The sequence below is a fragment of the Sceloporus undulatus genome, chromosome 3 (assembly GCF_019175285.1).
Source record: "Sceloporus undulatus isolate JIND9_A2432 ecotype Alabama chromosome 3, SceUnd_v1.1, whole genome shotgun sequence".
Lineage (NCBI taxonomy): Eukaryota > Metazoa > Chordata > Lepidosauria > Squamata > Phrynosomatidae > Sceloporus > Sceloporus undulatus.
Genome location: NC_056524.1, coordinates 150,783,826 through 150,798,582, shown reverse-complemented (window position 1 = coordinate 150,798,582; position 14,757 = coordinate 150,783,826). Strand labels below are relative to the sequence as shown.

Sequence of the window (14,757 nt, the reverse complement as noted above, 5' to 3'; positions counted from 1 at the left end):
GAGAAATCCAGCATCACCACTTCAGTGTGCAAATGTGCTGACAGCCAGAGTACCCCAGGGCCCTCTCCTCCACATCCCTCCTGAAAGTTACACCCCTTACAAGTCCAAGACGGAGTAAGTTCCATTGAAGATGCAAGCTGCAGGAAAAGAGATTCCACCTCAACATTAGGAGGAACCTCGTGACAATAAGGGCTGTTCAGCAGTGGAACTCGCTCCCTTGGAGAGTGATGGAGTCTCCTTCCTTAGAGGTCTCTAAACAGAGGCTGGATGGCCCTATGTCGGGGATGCTTTGATTGAGAGTTCCTGCATGGCAGAGGGTTGGACTGGATGGCCTTTGTGGTCTCTTCCAACTCTATGTTCTATGATCCTATGAAGGCAGTAGGGCTGAATGGACAACTAGTCGGCTCAACTGCATAAAGCTCCAATGGGCTAGGATGGGATAAACTGAAAAAGAAGCGTCTCTCCACTTCTTTCTTCTCGCCTGCCTGATTCTTTTATTGGGAAGGCTGCCTCCACCCTCTTCTCTCCTCTCCTCTCAGGTCAGCCTGTCTCCCGAAGCCCCTAACTACTCACATTTTAAGAGAACCATGACAAAAAATGTATGAACTAGAGGCCAGAAAGGGGAACTTTTCTAAGAAATAATGTGAAATAGCTACATGGCTTTAAACAAAGCAGTCTAGTTTCAACTCACCCCCCAAAAAAATTACTGTAGCATTTGCAACTAACTTTATCACATGGGGAAACTGGGGGTTTAAATGAACATTATCCCGTGAAAATTGTGCGATCATGTTGAAGATTTTCACACACTGTTGCAATTAAACAGAACTTATCCTGGAAATAACCAGGTAATAACAGCAACAAATCATTCATGGGGAAATCCCATGAATGATTTGTTGCTGGTTATTAACTGGTTATTGCCAGGATAAGTCCTGTTTAATCATGATGTGTGTGAAAATCTTCAATGTGATTGCATAATTTTCACAGGATAATGTCGGTTTAAACCTCTGCTTTCCCCCCTATTTTCTCCAATGTGATAAAGTCCTAAGAGAAGTACATAGCTTGTCTGGATTCACATCCTAACAAAAATGTGACTCTGGAAAACTAAAATGTCCTGCCCTGGTGGCTGTGGGTTACAAGCGGCAAGACTTTGGGATTCCACCTCAGCAGAGAGGCCAGAGATAAAAGCATTGCTCTTGGGGCATTTCTACTTTGACCTAGTGGTTAATGAAAAGGAACTTAAAATTGTCTCTAGAGTAACATTTTGTGGGAAGCCAAGTTTTTTATGCTGCTGAAGTGGTTACCACAGCTCTCTCCCTTAGCCCTGTATTGGGTGAAATAAAGGACTTCTGCAGAGGAAGCAATGCTTTGTGGGGATCATTCAGTCCAAAGATTTGATGCTTTCTTGCTGAAAAGTTGTGGAGGCTCAATGGTTAAGACAATCCAAACAGAAAAATTATAGCCCAGGGTTTTTCATCCCAATAGTTTTCCTGGTCTTAAAATGTAATAATAATACAACTGCACTTGGCAGAATTTTTGAACATTGTCATTTTAATTTTTAAATACTCCTGCTTCAATGGGGTGAATGTGATTTATCTTCAAGATATGTTATATTTCCTACTATTCAGAATTCACATAGTGCAAGCTGTTATATAAGGAAATGCTGGAGGGGAAAGGAGCGTTTTAGTGAATATATCCCCTAAATGGAATCTCCCAACAGGACTGTGGCAAAATCCAGCAAATCTGCTGTAAGAACCCACAGTAGGACTCAATGGAAAGCACCACGTTCTTGGTGCTGAAATCCCAAATAGGCCTTGAGAGGAAAGCAGTTAAACATCTTAGCTCCTCACTCAAGCAGACAACTGAACTCCAAAGCTGGCTACCTCTAGTCACTAAATCTGTGCAAGGAAATTGATGGCCTCCAGACGTATTCATATTGCAACTCCATAACATACAATATGGCTGCTGGGACGTACAGTGACATGACATCCAAAAAGCCACATATTTCCCTCTCTTGCCTTAAATGCTAATTGACAGTTGAAGCTCATTTCTTCCTTTCTCTCTAGGCAACAGCACCTCTTTCTGAGTTCCCAGTTTTCTGATAACTACTGTATCTAGGGAGACTGTGGAATGCATTTCCATTGAATCATAAAATCGCAGAGTTGGAAGAGGACCTATAGGCCAGCAGATCAAACTCCTGGTCAGTGCAAGAACTTCAGCTCTAGCGTCCTTAGCAGGTAGTTGACCAGCCTCTTTTTGAAGACACCCAGAGAAGGAGACCTCACCACTTGTCGAGGCAAATCGCTCCATTTCCAAACCACTCTTAGGGGTCATTCAGATGTAAGGTTTTTAGTGGAACAATGTGAATAACCTCGCTCATGAATTTCAAGTTTGTTATTCACACTGTGGAACCACATCTCTGCTCATCTCTGTGAGTTCAGTTGCTCACATGTGCCAGCACGCTAATAAACATCGAGTCAATAATCAAATGTATTTGAAACATGCTAAAGACATGCAGAGTTTAATCCTGGGTCTATTCGCACGAGGTTAATCCTGGGTCTATTCGCACTGGTTATTCACACTGACAAAGATGCGAATCTTTTTTTTAAAAAAAAACCCTTGTTAATCTAATCCATTTTTATCTAGCTTCCTATTTATCTGGCATAAACAGAAACACATACTAGCTCCAGGCCTCACTGAGAACTGGTGGTCTAGAATTCAGGGTACAGTATGTGGTTGATAGAGAAACAAAGTTTTGCAATGGTCACAAAAGGACTGACACATTTTAAGAAGACTGGATGATCTTTATTGACTATGTTAATCATCACTCCCACTGGATCCAACCTCCTGCTTCACAGATGGATCTTTGGACAGACACTCCACACCTTGACAAGCTGGACTCTCTGGCTCTTGCGGAGAACTAATTCTCTGATTCTGCTGCAGAATAACTATTCATCAGATACATACCCTTGACCCTTGTAGTTAGTTGTTCTTGTTGTTTTTCTCATTGGTCTACAGACTTTGTGTGCATTATTGTAAAAACTCAATAAAAATTTAATTTAAAAAACTTGTTAAAAACCTCAGTACAGATTATCATGGGTTAAGTGGGGGTTTTGGTGGCTCCGCCCCCCCTCCAACAACAACTTAATCGGGTACAATCAAGATGCAAGCGGACAATGGAGATTCAACCCAGATTCATCCTGGATTATTTTCACTATCTAAATAACCCCTTACTGTCAAAAAGTTTCTTCTAATGTTCAACTGAAATCCACTCTCCTGTAATTTAAAACTATTAGACCTAGTTTTACCCTCTGAGGCAACCTGCAACCTCCCCTTTGTGGCAGCCCTTGAAATATTTAAAGAGTGTGATCATGTCACCCCTCCAGTTTGTTGATATCCTTCTTAAAATGAGACATCCAGAACTAAACACAGTACTCCAGATGAGGCCTCGCCAGTGCAGACTACAATGGGTTTGTTACTGTCCTTGACTTGGAAACTATGCTTCTATTGAAGCAGGCTAAAATAATATTTGCCTTTTGCACCAGAATGTCACATTACTGCATTACGTTCAACTCTTGATCAACAATAATCCTCTAATCCTTTTCATATATTGTACTGCTGGGCCAAGTATCCCCCATTCTATACCAGTGACTTTGGCTTAGATAAATATTTCCTCTTAACCTGATCTATTAACTAGTTAGATTAGGATATAGTCTTTTATGTAAATATAGATTAAAGCCATTAGTAAACTTTTGTTTGAACTTCAAACTACTTGTGTTGTTTTTGAGTCAGTCTCAGTTCTTAGGGAAGTTCAGGCCTGTTACAGACTGCCAAAATAAAGCTGCTTTGGGTCTCTTTGGAGGTATGCTATTTAAATGATGCATGGGTCCTAAGAGTCCAGAGGTCGCGCCAAAGCCACACTCCATTCCTAAACACTGGAGTGCAACTTTGGTGCAGCTTCCGGATTCTTAGGATGCATGCATCATTTAAACAGCATACCTCCAAAGAGACCCCAAGCAGCTTTATTTTGGCAGTCTGTAACAGGCCATAGTTAGACAAGGACACGTTTTCTGCTACTCTGCTGATTTAAAGCTAGACCCTAATAGGTTTGGCTTTGATAGTTTTGATATTTAAATATTTTTGTTTCCTTACCAAAGGCTGAAGCCTTAGGAAACACAAATTGCTGTACAACTATCAATTGCACAGAAGACATAAGACGAGTTCATGCTTGCCACTGTATCTGAAGTGAGCTTTGCAAATCTTTGAGAGTTGCATTCTGACTGTTAAAAAATACAGATCTCACTGCTATCACTCATTTACAATAATTTCTAAATAGTTTTAGATAATTTATCTTTTAGTGCATTCCTGCAAAGAAGTTTTCCTTTTCTGGACCAGCTCCAAAATGTTGCCAGATTAATCTCTGGAGAAAGCTCTTTAGTTCCAAAACCAGTTCAGAAGCATGTGATCTTTGACTTTGTGGGATGCCTTGAAGCACAAGGGCAATGTGTCTCAGCCAATTAAAGCAGAGGAAACAGCGGAAAAGGCTTGACATATTCCTGGCTGTCCCCAGCCCAGAAACATTATGCCAAGTCTGCTCTAGAAAATCACTTTAATAAAAAAGCTACTTGAGGTTCCTGAACTAGTTTGGTTTCATGAAATATTCAAGCAAAGCCATCAAAAGAGAGAACATCTATTTGAAAAGTCTGTGGTAAAATGACATGACATTAATACTGCACTTTTACTCTGTTGCTCTCCTGTCACTGGCTTTGCTTTCTGTGTTCTCAGGAACCCCTCTCCTTAGAGACACAAGCATAAGAAAGGATGGCTAACATTTGCTGTGACAACAGTAAAGCTATGGTCAGTAAAAATCATCAGCTAAACAATTGTGCCTCTTATGGGGAGAAAAATACGAGGAAATTAGTAATCACAGACTGATAAAACAGAATGTGCAGACAGTGAAATGAATGCATATTGTCAAAATAATCTAAATTTCTCGTGACAGTCTCCAAACCAGTCATTCTTATGAGAATTGTTCTTACGTTAGCCTTCTCAGGGCATCCATAACAGTCATTAACCCAGTGATGAGGGAAAATGTTAGAAGAAGATGTCAGGTGTTTGCTTTGATCTTCGCTGTGATAGAAAAGATGTGAGGTGCTTCAGGAAAGCTTTCTTTATCACCTTATCACATAGGTTGCAGGCTGAAATACCCTTTTCCAAAATGAAGCAAGTGGACAGTTTTACAAGACAGAATTAAGCTGTTGCTTCCGTTGAAATTCTGGAGAATCAATTTGGCTGATTAATGTATAAATGCACACCTACTCATCAGGTTGATCTAAATTAGTTTTTTTTAAAGTATGTTTGTGTTGTTGTTGTTGTTGTATATGTTTCTGACTTACGGCAACCCTAAGGCAACCCTATCACAGGATTTGTTGGGGGGTTGGCTTTGCTTTCCTTTGAGAGTGAGAGACTGTGACTTATCCAAAGTCACCCCATGGTTTTCCATGGCTGATCCAAACCCTGCTCTCTAGAGTAGCCTTCCAACACTCAAACCACTACAGCATGTTGGTTCTCATATTTAGATACCCCTTGAAAATAACCTGGCTTAAAGGGGAATCTACAGGTTTTGCTCTGACATACACACAGTGGTGTACTAAAGCAAGAATGATAATTATAAATGACATTCACTTTTACTCAAGGTGGAGTATTGGTATTACAATTATAACTCCTGTTGGAGGCTGAAAGAAAAACATTAAAGTCTTTACTCATTTTGGATCTACCCACACTGCACTATTATAACACTTTGAGACCACTTTAACTGCCCTGGCTACATCCTATGGAATCCTGGGATTTGTGATTCAGTGAAGGACCTAGAATTCTCTGCCAAAATGCTCTAGTGCTGTGCTTCAGTCGAGGGTATATATCTCACTAGACTAGAAATCCAATGATTTCATGTGATCAAACTGCTCTAACTGTGCAGTGCAGATATCCCCATTTTCTTATAGATAAAATAATCTCTTCGTCAAAAAATGTATGACTTGACCAGAAAAAAGTTCATCATAGCTAGGCCCTATTTCTTTTTAAGTAGGACATGATATCCTATAAACACATTCCCATCTTTTCCACTGAAATTGGTGGAGATTCAAAGAGCTTCACTTTGGCTAGATCATGCCCATTTGGTTACAGCCTGTTTTTCTATGGTCATCACATGGGGGAAATTGGAAGTTCAGTGCAGTGTGATCCCAGATGCAATCGTGCAGATTCACATTATTGCACGAGAGGGTAGCACACAAATTCAAAGTCAATGCTAGGTCAATTCAAACCCAATCCAGGGTCAACCCAGAGATGTGTAAATTGGGGGAAATACAGAATTTGCAAATCCTGTTCCATTCCAAAGTTGCATTCAATTCAAATTTGGCAGGTATGGAATGCATGTCTTGGTCGCCCTTGGATTGCCTTCGAATCAGACTGCAATTCCCAAGGTCCTTTGCTGGCTGCAATTTTTTCCTCCCTCCCTCCCTCTGGGTGTGGGGGGGCTTTTCTCTCAGCCTCTCGGAGCTGTTCTGTAACTGTTTTGGGGATGAAGCAACCCTTCCCACAGAGATACACATACACTGCCATCCTCCCTCCTCCTCTCAGCCCTTTCTGTCTCTTTCTCTTTGCAAACTTATCCTCTCCAACTGGAGGAAAGGGATTGGCTCTCTCTTTATCACGGGGTTTTCTTGGCAGGGTTATTCAGATGGGGTTTGCCATTGCCATTTTCTGAGGAGGCTGAGAGAGTGTGACTTGCACCAAGTCACCCATTGGGATTCGATCCCTGCCATCTAGAGTCATAGTCCAATGCTCAAATCAAGTACGAGGTTGCTTTGGACTGGTTTTGAATTGGTGAACTGCCTAAATAATGTGAAATAAGGGGTAATGAATGGACAAATAATGTGAATTGCATAATAACATGAAATAAAAGGTAATGAATTAACAAATATTGTGAATTGCCTAAATAACGTGAAATAAAGGGTAATGAATGAACAAATAATATGAATTGCATTACATAAAATAAAAGGTAATGAATTAACAAATAACGTAAATTGCCTAAATAACGTGAAATAAAGGGTAATGTGAAACAAAGCAAAAGCACAGGAACTGGAGGCAAGCCCTGCCAAAAGTGTAAAAAGGTCACAATCCAATTCTTCCCTCACTGCGCATGTGCAGGGATGCTAATTCGAATTCTAGACTACGAAAGGTATGTACTCATATGATCATTTCTTTTGCATTCGCACTACTTTGGCTTTGGGATGGGCACTGTGTTCTTCTGTGCAGTTGATAACCATTCACGTAATAGCGTTCATTTTCGAATTGGCCCCCTTTCTTTTCTTTCGAAATTGAGAGACATTCCTCCCGTGTGATAACGTCCTATGTAAAAGCACTAACTAAGGGCAAAAATACATGTTCTTTGAAACTGAGGATTATAAATAGTTCCATTCACTTGCACAGAGTATTGGGAACTGGGGCAACACTCCTTGATTCATCCACTGTCCTTTGACACAGCTTGGAAATGTTGCTTTTTATCTTTTATCTTTTCTTTTATTGAGGGTTCTAAACCCCAGCTTCCATATTGTCTTCTCACAATGTGGAAGAATGCCTTTTTCTTTTTGAAATAAGTATTCATTAACACTCCATATAAGCATTCCTAAATATCAAATGATATTTGTATGGGAGAATAAGCAAGCTCTCTATTAATCTTTTAGGCTATATATTATAGGTAATCCTAGGTATACACACATACACATTTCCCTTAAGGAAACACAGACATGTGACTGTCTGGTCATATTACCTTCATGACATTACATTGCATGTAAGGCATCATACATTCATTACATCAAAGTGTATGATAAATAAGATGTTACACTTTCATTTTTTTTGACTGAACCTCGATACCATTCGCAGACTTCTCTATAGTTGAAATAGAGAAACATTACCATATTATTTATGATTGAGTATGGTATTTATACCCCACTCTTCAGTCCTAAAGGCTCTCAGAGAGACTTACAATTATTATCATTTTAAATAATAATCTGAAAACAATATAGCTAACCACTAAGGAATACAGTTTCTTCTGTTGAGGAACAATACATCTCTAGTGAACACACAGGCTTACAGGGGTTAATATTCCTGGGCATTGCTATATTCAGCAACATTCATTACTACAACTAGTAATATGGGAAATATATTTATTTAGCATGGTCTAGTTAAAACAAAGGTCTCTCTCTTACCAGCATGGTCTGTTTCCATCAATGTGTCTAGGCAGTTAACAGCTAGGAACATCATAACTGTTACCAATAGCATTTTTCTATGCTGGAGACTGGCACACAGTCTGACATATGTCCTCTTAGCTTGTTTTATATGTTTCCCACCTTAATCAGCTGACACATCTAGTCCAACAAGATAAGACACATTGACTAGGTCTCCCCACCTCCATGAAATGATGTGTCATCCAACACTGTTAACTGCTGTCAGATTACATCAGCCAGCTGATTGCATCAGCACCGGTTTTGAATTTATTATCAGTCAAGGAATTGTTATTGTTTATACAAGAATTGTTTTTACTGCCTTTAAATAGTGTGGTGGTGGTCTATTAGCACCTTATGCCACAAGCTCTCTGTTGACCTGACAGCTCCCAATACCATCGTCTGGCCTTCAGCAGTGATGATGCTGAAGCACAGGATAGTTTAGGCTAGCTGCACTATCAAACTACAATGGCAAAAATAGGATGTTATTTCTTATTTCATTAGGAGCTGCTACGTTTCTCACTGTCCTTGTACAGATGGTACACACGGAACAATTGAGGAACCTGTACAGCCTTACAGAAGGACAAGGAAGCAAATCGCTGAAAGCTGGATGGAACAGAGTACTGCAGAAGGTAGGGCATCAAACAGTCAAAATTGCTTCTGGCAAAATCAAATTGCAAATGAATCCATGTTACTGCCAAGCAAAGGCTGGTGACTGCGACAACCTACCTGTCAAATGTGACTGCAAGAAATTCAAAGAGGCAAAGCTCCAGCAGCAAATATTGGCGTGAAAGAAAAGAACAGCTTTGAAGCCTAAACACAGAGGCGCTGCCATTCCACAACACAGAAAATATGGCAGAAGAGACTGGCTAATGAAGGCAGGGAAAGATAATATGAAGATAATTTGACTGACAATTTATTTTGATAGCAAGGGAAATCTAGGACAAGAAGCACAGTTTGGAGTAAAATATACATTTGCAACTGCAACATCACCAGGTCATTGAAAAATAAATGTATAAATGTATAAATAAATTTATAAACTTTCCACTAGAAATTAAGTGGCTAACAATAATAAAGTTCAAGATAATATACAAAAGCATAATTAAATCATAAAAGGAGATTGATTTGAAACTCATCCATAAAAAGGCTACTAGCAGCCAACACCTAAAGCCCACTTTAGCAAATAAATCAGCAAAAATCCGGCCTGAGTGAAAACATATATGACTTCTATTGGGAGGACAACAAGAACTATCTCTTATGGTGATGATCTTGGAAGAAGAATGTGAAGAGTCAGCCTCTTTGCACGTACCCATCAGGTAATAACTCTTCCCAAATATGACATCTCCACTTTCTCTCTTTTCCCTTCCACCCTCCTCCAATATTTTCCCATGGAATCCTACCACAAAAATAGAATTCAGTAAAGACAAGGGAGGTCATTTGCTGTTGTGGTTAAACATTAAAGACTAACACTGGTCTGTCACTTACAATTTGAATTTACAAACAACTACAGCAGAATCTTTTACGCTTAGCAACAAGCTTTCCCTTGTGCACCAAAAATAAATCTGTTCATCCAATTAGTAATAAATTATCTGGACTTAACTTCGTTAGGAAGCAGTGATTTTTTCTTCCCCCCCGACCCAAGAGTCCACATGAAAAGCAGAAAATACATCTCAGGCCATCTAGGCTATTATGAACACAATGGTCAAGGAACAGGGTTCCTACTTACCTCTGACTTCAAAGTCATCAATACAGGGTGAGTATCCCTTATCAAAAATGCTTGGGACTAGAAGTGTTTTGGATTTCAGATTATTATTGTTGTTGTTGTTGATTTTGGAATACTTGCATACACATTACACAAAATTCATATGTGTTTTATATATACCTTATGTACATAGCCTGAAGGTAATTTTATATACTGTGTTTTAATTAATCTGTGCATGGAACAAAGTTTGTGTACACTGAACCACTGGAAAGCAAAGGTGTCACTATCTTAGCCACCCATGTGGGCAATTTTGGACTTTGAAGGATATTTAATTTCAGATTACCAGATCAGGGATACTCAATGTGTGTAATTTTTGTTCTTGCCATTGTTGATTGAAACTGAATCCAGACAAAACGGAGGTACTTACAGTAACGGCCCCTAACCCAGGTATTGTGATACAACCTCCAGTCCTAGATAGGGTCACACTCTCCTCAAAGGATTGTGTTCACAGTCTGGGGGTGCTCCCAGATCGGTTGCTCCAGATGACTGATCAGGTAAATGAGATGGTCAGAATCACCTGTCACCAGCTTCAGCTGATACGCCAGCTGGGCCCTTTCCTGGAAGTTAGGGACCTAGAAACTGTGGTGCACACACTGGTAACCTCTCATCTCGATATCTATAATGCACTCTACATGGGGCTACCCTTGTGCTTAGTTCGGAAACTCCAATTAGTGCAGAACATGGGATCCAGGCTGGTCTCAGGTAAATCAAGATGAGACCAAATAACACCAATTTTGTGATCGGTCCACTGGCTGTCTATTAGTTTCCGGGTGCAGTACAAGGTGTTGTTTATCACTTTTAAAGCCCTAAATGGCTTGGGTCCAACGTATCTTCGGGACTGCCTCCTCCCGTATAATCCACCCCACACACTCAGGTCCTCTGGGAGGAATTAATTGCAACCTGTGAAAACTAGGTTGTCTGCAACCACCCAGAGGACCTTCTCGGCAACCATTCCCAGATTATGAAATGGCCTGCCAGAGGAGATCTATCACATTATCACTTTAAACAGCTTTTTAAAAGCTGTTAAGGCAGATCTTTTCTGTCAGGCCTTTCCTGAATAGATATCAGCCACACAAAATCCGAACCTGTTATACCCCCTGAACTCTCCTACAGCCACTGTTCGATTTGCTTATTATTTTAAGGTATGTTTTAAATTGTGCACTGTTTAATTGTATTTTAGGGGGGGTGGGGAGATTGGGATGGGATTGCATTGTTTTAATGTGTAAGCCACCCTGGTTGTGTCGCACAGAGAGGCAGGATATAAATAAATTTTATTATTATTATCATCATCATCATTATTATTACTCACCTTCAGTAAAAGTCAATGTGATTTATAATTATCATTCCTACTTTAGTACACCACTGTATGTATGTTAGAGCCAGCTTGGTGCAGTGGTTTGAACATTTGATTGGTCATTGCGTTAAAATTACAAAATAGTGTGTGAGAGTGTAGGCACATGGAAAGACTAATGCCATGTGGATTTCCTGAATAAATGTTATTTTCAACATATAAATATTTAGAGGCCTAGCCCTTTCTAGGCTAATAGTGGTATAGTGTTTGGGCATTGGGCTATGATTCTGAAGACCAGGGTTCAAATCCCCACATGGCCTGGAAACCCACTGGATGATCTTGGGTAAGTCACACTCTCAGCTTCAGAGGAAGGTAAAGGCAAATCCCCTCTGCCAATATCTTGACAACAAGACTCTGTGATAGGGTCGCTATTAGTCAGAAAGGACTTGAAGACACACAAGGACAACAACACTATGCTCAAAGGAAGCTTTATGTATCTAACATATGTCTCATTGCAGAACAGCAGGTTTCTCATGGCAAACCAGTAAACAGCTATGCCCGAGTTAATGAAGTAGATGTGTTCCTGGGAATTATTCTTTAATAGAAATTTTGGTACCAGAGATAGAAATAACATGGATAGAGTATTAATTCCTGCATCACAAAAAAAGAACAGCAGTTCAACATGGTTCAGCAAATTTATTTAAAAGTAATAACATGCGTATGTGAATTGAAACAATTTAGGTCAGGTAAGGCTTGCATAAGCACATAAACACAAAAATGAGTCTTTTAGAATCATAGAATCATAGAGCTGGAAGAGACCACCAGGGCAATCCAGTCCAACCCCCTGCCATGTAGGAAAACCAAATCAAAGCATCCCTGACAGATGGCCATCCAGCCTCTGTTTAAAGACCTCCAAGGAAGGAGACTCTATCACCCTCCGAGGGAGTGCATTCCACTGTCAAACAGCCCTTACTGTCAGGAAGTTCCTCCTAATGTTCAGGTGGAATCTCTTTTCCTGCAGCTTGCATCCATTGTTCCGGGTCCTGTTCTCTGGAGCAGCAGAAAACAAGCTTTTAGATATGTCCTCCTTCTGTATCTGGCTGCATTTACCCTCTTCCTCACCTTATCAAACTGCATGGAAAGATGAGAGAAAAAGTCATGAGGATAATAAATTGACAAATATTTATTGAAGCTGCTTTATTCTGCTAGACCAACTGATTCATCTTGCAATGTATATAGAATCACAGAAACATAGAGTTGGAAGGGATCATAAGGGCCATCCAGTTCAATCCCCTCCCATGCAGGAATACACAATTAAGCACTCCATAAAGATGCCCATCCAAACTCTGTTTTCTCCAAGACAATCTATTCTACTGTTATACATCTCCTACAGGAAAAAGATTATTTCTGATGTTTAGGTGGAATCTCTTTTCTTCTAATTTGAATCCGTTTGTGCATGTTTAAATCTCTGGAGCAGCAGAAAACAAGTGAGGTCCATCTACATGGGATCACTTCAGATATTTAGATGTAGCTATCATGTCACCTCTCGTTTTTTTATTCTCCAAACTAAATATACCCAGCTCCTTCAATCCTTCCTCATAAGGCTTGGTTTCTTGACAACTGATCATGTTGGTAGCCCTTCTCTGGACACATTCCAATTTGTCAATAATCTTCTTGAATTATGGTGGCCAGAACTGGGCACAGTATTCCATGTAAGACCTGACCAAAGCAAAACAGAATAACACTAATGTTCACTCGATTGGGACACTATAGTTCTGTTGATGCAGCCCAGAATTGCATTGGCTTTTTTGGTTGCTGCCTCATACGCATGTTTAGGGTATGGTCTACCAAGACCCCTAGGTCATTGTCACATGTATTGTTTTCAAGCCAAGTATTACCCATCTTATATATGCATTTCATTTTTCCTGCCTAAATGTACTACCTTATTTTTATCCCTGCTGAAATACATTTCATTAGTTTTAGTCCAGATATCCAATCTGTCAAGGTCATTTTGTATTCTGTTCCTGTCCTCTGGGATATTAAATACCCATCTCCCATAATTTGGTGTTGTCAACAAACTTGACAACCATTTCTTCTATGCCATATTCTAGATCATTTATAAAGATGTTAAACTACACCAGACCTCAGGAGAGAACCCTAAATCATTCCTCTCCAGGATGAAGAACAACCATTGGTGAATACTCTCTGAGTTTGGTCTGTCAACCAGTTACAGATCCACCTAACTGTACTATTGTCTACCCCATAGTTCATTAGTTTGCCTGTAATAATGGGGATCCTTGTCAAAATCCTTACTAAAATCAAGATATATTGCATCTGTAGCACTTCCTAATCTATCAAGCTTGTAATGATTCAAAAAGAGTGTGTGAAAGAGGGAGAGAAAGAGAATTAATTTGGCATGACTTGTTTTTGAGATACTTTTGCGGGCTCATAGCAATCACAGCAATTCTTTCTAAGTATGCACATTAGATTATCTATTCTAGAACCTTTCCTATTATCAAAGTCAAACTGACTGATCATCAGTAATTGTTTGAGTTCTCTTTTTTGCTCTTTTTGAAGATGGGAACAACATTTGCCCTCCTCCAATCTACTAGAACCTTTCCTGTCCTCCAAGAATCAGAGAAGAATTTGTTAAACTATCCTTTTAATGTGTTATACTACAATTCTGTGTTTAGACTGAGAGGCAAAATTTTACTATGAGCAGCACCTTCAAGAGCAAAAAGCAGCTAAGCAGGTGGCATGTTTGCAGCAGAACAGTCTTGAGAAATACTTCTTGATTGTGCAGAAAGTACATGAGCCAAATATCAAAGCTTCCTGGGGAAAACCTGCAATGGGCATAGAAAACATTTCAGTATTAACTTATGAAATCTGTATATTGATATATATTAACTAAGGGGGGAATTGATCATATGCTCAAATAATTTGCTATGCTGCAGACAGTAGCAGGTTTGTTGCAATCTCCAGCCCCACAAAAGTACTACAGGCCTTAACTTTTACCATCTTTATTGTCCCGAGTGGGTTAACTGGCAGAGGCCATCCAGATTTCTTCTTTGTCATTATTTCTTCAGTCAAAGAAGCTCTCTTGTTTTAACATGTGAAAAATGGATGCAATTTAAGAAAATTAGACATTTAGCTTGCATAATGAACAACCCTGATTATATTTTTTTATATCAATTTGCAGCTCTATTTTCCGCAATGTGACAAGTTTAAATGGCATTCAAGTAGCTTTTCATGTAAGGTGTCACTCTGTTTTCTTACTAATGCCTGAGCAAGTGCCTTGCCTATTGTCAGGTTGTTAATTCTGTATTATTAAGTACTCAGGAGCTTCTTCCTTGAAAGGGCTGTCAGTTACCCATGTAGAATGGGCGAGCTTTAGAAACCTGGGGATGTGTCAGGTGTTCTGCAGC

The 14,757-nt window shown here is 39.7% G+C and overlaps 1 long non-coding RNA gene across 1 annotated transcript; it reads right to left on the bottom strand.

Moving 5' to 3' along the window:
* Positions 1-12,334: 12,334 nt before the first annotated feature.
* Positions 12,335-14,408, bottom strand: LOC121924911. The gene is made up of 3 exons (XR_006102755.1): positions 14,348-14,408; positions 14,058-14,175; positions 12,335-12,463 (listed from the first exon to the last, which is right to left on the bottom strand). It is a non-coding gene; the product is annotated as an uncharacterized LOC121924911 (long non-coding RNA).
* Positions 14,409-14,757: the final 349 nt, after the last annotated feature.